The 10,614-nt window shown below is 45.0% G+C and overlaps 1 long non-coding RNA gene across 1 annotated transcript in view; it reads left to right on the top strand.

Moving 5' to 3' along the window:
* The window catches only part of LOC146870986 (uncharacterized), a 363,716-nt gene extending 356,290 nt beyond the window's left edge, over positions 1-7,426 (top strand). The window contains exon 3 of the long non-coding RNA XR_014959490.1: positions 6,863-7,426. This is a non-coding gene — a long non-coding RNA (uncharacterized LOC146870986). The remainder of the gene's footprint in view (positions 1-6,862) is intronic.
* Positions 7,427-10,614: the final 3,188 nt, after the last annotated feature.

The following is a 10,614-nucleotide window of genomic DNA, read 5'->3' as shown; positions in this document are numbered from 1 at the left end:
CCTGTGATTCTGGGCAAATCACTTAATCTCCCCGTGCCTAACAAAAAAAATGAATGTGTCCATCTGTAACGAAACTGGTGCTCATGTAAAGCGCTCTGATACCCGGTGTCTCGGGTCTAGTTCACGCTATATAAAACTCTTTAAAAAAAATGTTACTTGCTGTATATATAGCTGGATGTAATGACAGAAACACCAACATACCAGTCAGATGGCACACTATGCTAAGTACAGGGTTTTAGTTTAGGTGTTTTTAAGTCACGCCCTTAATGACAAAGGCCACACCCCTTTGAGAGACCCCCCCCACCCGAGGTTTTTCATCCCACTTAAAGCTCTGGCTTTAATGTTACCATGCCAGGGGAATGGGTATTTACCACATGTGGCAACTACTCTACCCGCTTCCAATAAACCTTTTATGAGGATCTAAACAGACAATCTCCCCATTGAGGCACCCATAACAGTTGGCCCAGAAAAATAAGATATTTACTGTACCTGATATAAAATGTCACTGGGAGTTAAATATATTGGGTGATATGCGTCCAATTAGGATTATGGCCCGAGAAATGGGGCAGAACGTGGATTTTGATGCTTCTGCAATAAAATCGGCATGTCCTGTTTTTTTATCAAGCATTTTTGCCTCTTCTAATTTCAGCCATGTTTCACCTGCCGAAATTTACTGACATTGGAAAGGATGGAAGGCTGAGAGAGTCTCTTTCTGGAGTCAAACTTGTAGCCTGCTTTGTCTCAACATTTTTCCTACAGCAAATATTCAATTCCTTGAACGATCTCGCAGAGACATTTTGGACTTTGCACCTGGCAAATTAGGACACATTGACTTTTTCTGACCTGATATGCAAAGGAGCTAGATGACGTAACTCATTTTTTTAACAATTGGCAAATAGTAAACTATGAGCAGCATCTTTTCTTAGTTTGCAACTTGCAATAAAGGCGCTGGCCTCACTTTTCTCTTGTGTATTAGGGATGGTCCCACATCAGACAAAAAGTCATCTTGCCCCTGCACTCTTAGTACACCATTGCACACATGCCCCGTCATAATTTGCTCTGTTGCTTTACTTGTCATGTCAGTGACGCTCTTCCATGTTAAACTGTCATTACCCCAGGTTGCATTTGGCACATTTAGAAAATACCTCTTGTTCTGAGAATCCTACAGGAAAATGAGGCATGACATGGGAATCGTTTTTTGACTCGCCGAATTCTGCATGTTTTGCCTTGTTCCAGGCCTTTTTCAGTGATAAATTTGGACCGGCTCGGCCTGCCAGAATTTATCAAGGAAATAAACACGAGGAGGGTAATTCCGATACCTGTGAAAACATGTTTGAAGTGCTATCAGAATTCAACCCTTAACTCGCAATGAGGACCTTAGACTGTGCATTCATTCAAGCACTGGCTTTGTCCCTGTGTTTGCTCTTCTCATTTATTTCATAGCCCTGTGCAAACATGAGAGGAGATGTGGACTTTTGACGCCTGGCCTGTTTGAAAATGGCGCTTGCATGACTTGATTTCAAACGAGTAGTGAGTGGGGACTCTCTGGAAGTAGTCGTGTTTGGACAGAGCAGGCGTGGGAGGGTGTGTGTGTGGGGGGGGAGGGGATTACACTATTTTCAGTCAATCAGAATGACAATCCTGAAACAGTTAGTAGAAACACAACACTACAACTCACCTCGCCGTATGCACAAACACATAACTTTTTTTTAACCACTCTGCACGTTCTATCATTATTTTCCTAAATTTGCAGAGGATGTTTTTGCCATTCTCAAGTTCTTATTAGGGAATCGCACACCATGATTGGGATACAGCATTCTTATTAACTGGCCACAGCCTCGATGCTTTATCTGTTCATCAGCCTGCATGTGCATGTACTCTCAGTACAACAGGCTCGTGGTAGGTCTAGTTCATTTATAATCCGCCATTATCATTGATTTGCAATTGATTTGTTGACCCCTAGCAGACCTTTCATTTGAAATACAACTGCATGTGGTTTCTCGCCTAATGAGTGATCATTGTGGATTTTTGGGGGTTTTTTGTTTTGCTATTTGTGTTAAGTAGAGCATAGCTGTCAACAGAACAGATACAAGAGGTCAATAAAATCCAAAGCAACAAAAATACTCTACCCTATTAGGGATCAAAAATACACACCAAGTTGAAATGCGCTGAAATGATTAATGATGTTTCAAACAAGAAAAACATATCAAGTGAATCTTCATCCTAGTTGTGTATCTCTAAATGTTGACGTTTATTCATTTATTTATTTGTGAGGAGTTTTGTAGGTCTCTAAATGCCACAGAGACTACCACAGAGTGCTGCAGCAGCAAAAAAGACATATCTCTCACTACTCTTCCTCCGTTTACATGTCTAGGTGCAGAGACCTAAGTCAAGTTAAGAGCACCACTCTGGTTACTATCTCTGGTCACCAGTTCTACCTATCATGTTCAGGCAGGGTTCAGGCAGGGCTCTCTCTCTCTACCTCTCTTTCTCTACCTCTCTTGCCCCCTTTCTCTCTCTACCTCTCTACCTCTCTCTCTCTACCTCTCTCTCTCTCTCTCACTCTACCTCTCTACCTCTCTCTCTCTCTCTCTACCTCTACCTCTCTCTCTCTACCTCTACCTCTCTCTCTCTACCTTCTCTACCTCTCTCTCTCTACCTTCTCTACCTCTACCTCTCTCTCTCTCTCTCTACCTCTACCTCTCTCTCTACCTCTACCTCTCTCTACCTCTACCTCTCTCTACCTCTCTCTCCCTACCCCTCTACCTCTCCCTCTCTAACTCTCTACCGCTCCCTCTCTACCGCTCTACCTCTCTCTCTCTCTCTACCTCTCTACCTCTCTCGCTCTACCTCTCTCTCTACCTCTACCTCTCTCTACCTCTACCTCTCTCTACCTCTACCTCTCTCTACCTCTCTACCTCTCTCTCTCTACCCCTCTACCTCTCTCTCTCTAACTCTCTACCGCTCCCTCTCTACCGCTCTACCTCTCTCTCTCTCTACCTCTCTACCTCTCTCTCTCTACCTCTCTCTCTCTCTACCTCCCTCTACCTCTCTAACATTCTACCTCTCTCTACCTCTCTCTACCTCTCTATCTATCTCTACACCTCTCTACACACCCCTCTCTCTACCCCACTCGCTACCCCTCTCTCTACACCGCTCTCTCTAAACCGCTCTCTCTACACCGCTTTCTATACCCCTCTCTCTATACCCCTCTCTCTACCCACCTCTCTCTACACCTCTCTCTCTCTCTCTACACACCCCTCTCTCTCTCTACACACCTCTCTCTCTCTACCTCTAAGTGGCAGCCGGAGGCTGATAACACTGCTTGTCCTTTTATTTAAAAAAAACAAGCATTGGCATAGCCAATAGATCTCGCCTTTGGGGCCTTCTAAGTGTTTAACCATGCAACAGTTAATGTTGTTGCACCAAGGATATTGTGCTGCATAACTAAATACTTATAAGGTCCCACAAGCGAGACCTATTGGCAATGCCAATGCTTGTTTCTACTGCTCTCCACAACATCCCCATTCTTATCAGACTCTCCTCAGCACTGAGCACCACATATTTAATAAATAAAACAATCAAGAAATGAGAACGCAGAAATGAAAAAGAAAGAAATACAATAGTGCCGCAGGACAGAAAAAGTAAACAATATACAGAGTCTTAAACAAATGTAGGCATTTGGAGAAATGTTCATATGTCCAATCTCAGAAACAAACACTGTGAATTTCATTAGGAAGTTATTAGATGACCTTAATAGTCGCTTCGGTTCCCCGTGTTCACTCTGTAGCTCTGCCTGGTAATGTCAAATATTCGGCCAAAAATACTTCGCACCAACCTCTTTGTATGTTTCATACTGATCCACCGGGCCTGACCAGTAAACATTTCAATAAGGTTCTCAGAGAATAATTTTTAGGTCTGACTTAATACTGCAGCTGTTTGTATGAGCTATTGTTACTAATTCTCCTCCACTCTCGCCTGCCGCCAGCCCAATAACATCATCCTGGCCACATAATCGCAGCACAAGGGGCCAGAATCTATTCAGGATTGTCCTTAGAGTGCTCTGGTATCATCAGGACAAAGCTCGCACCCCAATCGACTGAAGCGGTGCTGAAGAGAGGAGATAGCGCTATCCTCGGCAAAATGGCGCCGGAGAAATGAGGCCTGGGCAACTAGGCCCTACGCAGCACCTCACAAGACACAGCAAGGACAATAGCCCGACCCCAGCTCCGTGGAGGTGAGTGATGTGAGCTTGGCCCAGCGGTGACCCGTTGAGGCAGGATGGATCCCACGGAGGCCATGATACTGTGACGCCCGGGAGCTGCGATCCGCGCGGACGTGCGCGAGGCCCGAGGATCGGCCCGGGCGGGGAAGAGCTGATACATTAAGCAACGGGCGAGAACTCCGGGGAGGTTTCAGCATCTGGGTAACTGACTTTGCATGGCCGCGTCTGACCCGGGGCCCTGTAAGACTTTCATAGTAGCGGTCTCAACCTCGGGGGCTGAACACAGGAGGGAGACCCGGCCCAGACGTGCCGAAACAGGGGACTAGACGCCCTCCAGAACACCTCTGCAGGCCCTAGGTGTAGGCCGGGCCCGAGTGGAATCGGCGTTGCTCCTCGAGGGAGATAAAGACTGTTGACCCCCTTACATTCCCCCGGCGAAGGACGCGGCCACCGAACCTCCGGCGGCCTTGAATTAGCTTCCCAAAAGGGGACCTTGGGCGAACCACAGTCACGAGGGGTATGCTGGGGGAGATGGGAGTCCTCTAGAACTCGAGGGGATGCTTGGTCAGGACTACACAGCCCCGGCTTTCCAGTTCCGGACATAGTCAGCCCTCGCAGCATTGGAGAGGTTGAGTTTGGTTTGGGGGGCCCTACTGACACAGTGCTCGGGCTCCCAAAGAGAAGACCAGGATATAACAGGTCGAGGCCCCTCGACAGGCAAGCTACTGGGCCAGCTGAGATTGTTAGCTAACCGGGGGGAGTGATAATACCCTAAGGACAGAAACAACCAGTTCTATTGAATCTGGACAATGACCTCCACCCGGGTGAAGAAAGATAGATCACTCACGGACATGCTCACACACCCCCAGGCGGCAACACAATGGAGAGCCCTAATACAGGGGAGACATCCTGAATACAGTCAGAAGGTGCGAAAGAGGAACCAGTGACTCCCGCATTTCTAGAGTCGCTCTTCACGGCGCTTCGCAGAGATCTGCAGACGGTCAAGTGAAACCTGACCCTGGAAATCAAGGAAACCAGAAGGGATGTAGATGAACTCAGAGAGCGGGTGGCCTCACTGGAAGACAAAGAGGACACTAGAGATACCGAAATGGCGGCTTTACAGCAAGAGGTTATTCGCCTCCAAGATTAGCACATAGACTTGCAAGCTCACTTGGAGCACTTTGAGAACCCGTCTCGCAGACACAACTTTAGATCAGAGGGGTGAAGACAAAAGCAGAAGGAGGCAACATCTTTGGCTTTGCAAGAGACCTGTTCAATCACACCCTCGGCAATCCCCCAGACACTGAGCTCAGGTTGGACGGAGCTCACAGAATGGGCCTGCCGCGCCATGACAGAGGCCCTCAGGCAGACATCCTGGTCTGTGTGCAGGACTATCAAACCAAAGAAGAAATCCTATGTAAGGCTAGGTCCAGGCACCCCATTACCTTTAAAGATCAAACCCCAACACTTTACCAGGACCTGGCCTCGCTAACGCTACAAAAGCAAAGGGACTTCCAACCTATCACTGCACATCTTCGCCAGCAAGCTATCCCATATTCTTGGGGCCACTGTTTTTCCGCTGGGACGGCAAACTTCACCAGTTGAGATCGCTTACTGAGGCAGGCCACCTGCTGGGAGTAGACATAGCCCATGAGAATGAAGAAGGAAAACCCACCCCGACCGAGGGGAGCAACACCCACGATGGCAGCGTCAAGGCCGTAGACGACATCTGGAACAACCAGACCAAGCGGAGATCACAAATGGGCAAAAGAGGCATTGGGGTCCATCCCGGCCGCTCTGGAAAAGCCACAGGTTCCATGAACACACCAATTGGGCATACACCCCATTCAATAGACAAGGGCGGGCAGCGGGAGGGGCGGGGGCTGAGCGCTTGGCCACACTAAGGACCCCAAAATTGTTTCCTGGCGGCCACACATGCCTGAAGGACTAACCACAAACGTATTATTGTTTATTTGTATGCATGTTTTGTTAGTTTTATTTGGGGTTATGTTTGGGGTTCCTCATTCACCATATCACTGCATTGTGAAACTGTCCACTGGGGTTTACGAGTCCTCCATGAGAAGCGGTAAGGAGCAGTGGAGGCAGTCTACACTCAGGGCTACTATTGCAGGCGTTACATTCACCTTTACTGATGTGTCCTACAGATCTCAAGATACTCACGCTTAATGTAAGGGGCCTCAACAACCTATTAAAATGTAGGGTGATATATTATCGTATCTAGAAAGTGCTGGAGCAGAGTTTTCTATTGAAAATGTATTGAGATTTAAATTCCAGTTTATGTTTATATGTCATAATTAAAATGACTGATAATTAATTATTAAATACTAATTTTGTTGAAGTTTCTGATTAACCAACTTTACTAATGAAAGAGTTACACGCGGGAATGCATTTATGTTGCTTTATTAATACGTGAACTAAGTTGGTGAGCGAATTAATTAAATATGTGTGGCTAAAGTGCTATTTGTAATGTGTTTGCGCTTTAAAATAACGTGCTTTTAATGCTTCTTTATGTTGCAGATGGCTAGGTAATTACATACACATAAGGGTGTTAGTGGGAATTAACACTGTTTAATCATTACGATGTAGTAACGCTGTTTTGTGTTTCTTTTAATTAAGATGGTCCGTTTTAGCCTAGACAAAGATGGCCGATATTTACAGCCTGCATTTGAGTAGATGAAATACAACGAGAGGCCTCGCTGAATATGGTTGGAAATCACCTGACCTCGGCCTCTGACTGTATTAAAAGTTTCCGTGAGGACAGCAGCTCTGGGCTTGCTGCCAGCTGCCCTTGGAGAAGAATAGAGCCACAATGAACTCTGATAAACTTGCGGTGGCTTCACTATGATTCTGAGGAAGAGCATTCATGGATGTAACATTTTTCAGTTTGAGCTTCCTTCTTCCGTGTTTTTATTTTTGAGATTTTCGAGAGCGGAGGTTTTCTAAATGTTGCAAGTCAACATCCTTTCCTGCTAGCTCTGCTCAACGGTTCAACGGACGTTTAGAGTTTGTTTGTTACTTTCAATATGTTAGTTTTCCTATAAATATTGTTAGACTAGAGAGGGTCTAAGGCCACTTCTTCTTGAACCTATGCTCGAGAGGATCGACGCTGATTGAGAGGACGGCAACTCGGGAGACTTTACTGAGAGACCTGTCCTGACCCAAATCCTGACATTTAGCTAGAATAGGTAATTATGAGAATAATGATTTTGCTATTGATTGACTTACATTTGAACTAATTTAGATAAAATAATCTTTGTTTGAATTCCAGTGTCGGGTGGTTATTTCTTTGTCATTTATTGAGTTTCAAATGTATTCCTAATGTTTTAAATCATGACTCAAGACAGATCTATTAGGTCGCATTGACCTCGGTTTAAATGCAGATTGTTTAGGATTTCTCTCGTATATTCAGTGTGGATAGAGTAATAGAATGAATGTTAGTGTAATGGGCCCTAGCGTATGATGAGGGTATGTGCGTATGACTGTGGAATTACTCTGTCCGTGGAAGTAGGGAGAATATATATGCTCCGATCTGCAGCAGTTTCCTGGTAGCAGAGTCAAGAGCCAAAACCGCCCTTGCCGCAGAATAGAGGATCCCAGAAATATAACCAGGATTCGGGATTCTACAATGATGAGCAGGTAAACAAACCGAGACGTACTAACCCGGTACAACAAAAGAATGAAGGGAGTGAGTCTGAAGGGGACTATTGACGGTGCCGAAGAGAGGAGGAAGAGTGCATACTTGGTGCAACTCTAGAAATAGACCAGGCAGGACCATTTGTAGATGGGAAAATAAATGGTGAAAGTGTTACTTTTTTGGTAGACACAGGAGCGACGAGATCAACTGTCAGGTCAGCAGATATAAGAAATCTTCCTCTCTCGGACGAAGCAATCCAAGTGGTTGGTGTAGCTAATACACAGATTAAAACTCGTCTTACCGAACCAGTAAGGGTAAGAATAGGGAAATTTTCGGATATGCACAGATTTGTAGTCTGTGACACTAGTCCAGTGAACTTGTTAGGTAGGGACTTATTGTGTAAGATGAATTGCACAATTTTCTGTACTCCGGATGGAATAGCTTTTGAGACACCAGATGAGGATGTTCTGTACAGGGTGACTCTAGATAATAGAGAAAGTGAGATTGTTGGAACATATGCTGTGTTTAATCCAGATGATTTGCCTCAGGAGTTGAGACACAGAGTAAAAGCGGCAGTTTGGGATTTTACTGGAGAAACTGTGGGATTGATGAATAATGTAGATCCAGTGAAGATTTCAGTGAAAGAGGGGATCGTTTATCCCAATATCCCACAGTACAGATTGACACCGGAAATAATTGAGGGAATAACCCCTATAATTGACAAGATGATTCAACAGGGTGTTTTGAGAGAGTTACTGAGTAGCCCGTGTAATTCACCGATAATGGGGCTAAAGAAACCCAATGGGAAGTTCAGGATTGTACAAGATTTGAGAAAAGTTAACAAAATTGTGGTGGCATGTTGTCCCATTGTGCCAAATCCATCAGTGATTTTGTATCAGATTCCTCATGATGCTGAATGGTACACGGTAATTGATTTGCTTTCTTTTCAATTCCATTGCATCATGACAGCCAGCCGATTTTTGCATTTCGGTTTGGACAGCGTATTTTGGCATGGTGTCGTATCCCACAGGGGTATACAGAGAGTCCTTCAATATTCAATCAGTTGTTGAAGAAGTCATTGGAGAGTTTGATCATGCCTGAAAGCTCAGTACTAGTGCAGTATATCGATGACCTACTTGGGGCATCGAAGACACGTGAAGCTTGTGAAGTAGATACCATAGCTTTACTGAATCATCTGGCAGATGGAGGGTTAAAGGTATCTCCAGCCAAATTGCAATTTTGCAAGAAAGAGGTGCATTATCTTGGACACAATATTGAAAAAGGTCTGAGAAAGGTGACCGATGACAGGATCAAAATTATCAGAGGAATGAGAGCCCCAATGACCCAGAGAGAAGTGAGGATGTTTCTGGGAATGGTGGGTTATTGTCGTCAGTGGATAAGTAATTTCTCCCTGATAGCAAAGCCACTGATTAAATTGACTAAAAGTGAGGTGAGAGACCCATTGGAACTGAATGCAGAACAAATGGCAGCATCTGAAGAATTGAAGAGCAGAATGTGTGAAGCTCCTGCTTTGGGAATGCCAGACTATGAGAAGGAGTTTGAGTTGTACTGCAGTGAGAGAAATGGATGTGCACTTTCAGTGTTAATCCAGAAACATGGACGACTGAGAAGGCCAATTGCGTACTTCTCATCAACACTTGATCCCGTAGCTGTGGGTTTGCCAGGTTGCCTGAAAGCAGTAGCTGCTACATGCAGAAGTTTGGAACAGAGTGAAGGTATAATAATGGGATATCCTGTGAGGGTATTCGTACCTCATGATGTGGCAATTCTTTTGACAAGAAGCAGAACTCAATATATGTCACATAGTCGGCTGACTAAATATGAGAAAATCATTCTGGGAGCATCAAATGTGACCCTTGAGAGATGTGTGAATGTGAATCCAGCAACACTGTTGCCAGATGCTGAAAATGTGAATGTGGGAGATGATGTTGATCATGATTGTTTGGATGTGCTTGATTACTGCACAAAACCCAGACCAGACATAAGAGATCTGCCACTATCTGAGAGTGATCATGTGTTGTTTGTGGACGGATCATGTTTGAGAACTGATGATGGTGTGCTAAATGCAGCATATGCGGTGTGCAAAGTTTCAGACGTTATGGAAGCTTCGCCTTTGAAGGGAGTTAGATCTGCTCAAGTTGCTGAATTGGTGGCATTGACGAAAGCTTGCAAGATTGGGAAGAATTTGAGAGTGACTGTGATGACTGATAGTCAGTATGGATTTGGAGTGGTTCATGATTTTGGCCAACTTTGGCTGCAGAGAGGTTTCTTGACGTCGAGTGGAACTCCCATAAAGAATGCTGAAGTGATTGGGAAGTTGCTTGAGGCGATACAGCTGCCTAAAGAACTAGCAGTTGTAAAATGTGCTGCTCATGGACAAGGAGATGATTTTGTTACTCTTGGTAATCGATTTGCTAATTACATAGCACAGTATTGTGCAAAGAACAATCATTCGATTAACAGGGGACGAGAAAGGGAAATGTCTTTTTGTTCTGTGATGTTTACTAATGTCCTGGAAACATGGGATGAAGTGAAACAGTTGCAGGATGAAGCAGGAGATGAGGAAATGAGAGATTGGATCAAGGCAGGTTGTGCCCCTAGAGAGACAGATCATGTTTGGATCTATAGAGATGGAAGACCAGTCATGCCTAACTCGAAGCTATCAACAATGGCAAGAATGTATCATGGCCAGGGACATCTGGGGAGGGACGCT

This window comes from Triturus cristatus, chromosome 1_1 (assembly GCF_964204655.1).
Source record: "Triturus cristatus chromosome 1_1, aTriCri1.1, whole genome shotgun sequence".
NCBI classification, from domain to species: domain Eukaryota; kingdom Metazoa; phylum Chordata; class Amphibia; order Caudata; family Salamandridae; genus Triturus; species Triturus cristatus.
Note: the sequence above shows the minus strand (reverse complement) of the source record. Positions and strands in the feature narration are given on the sequence as shown.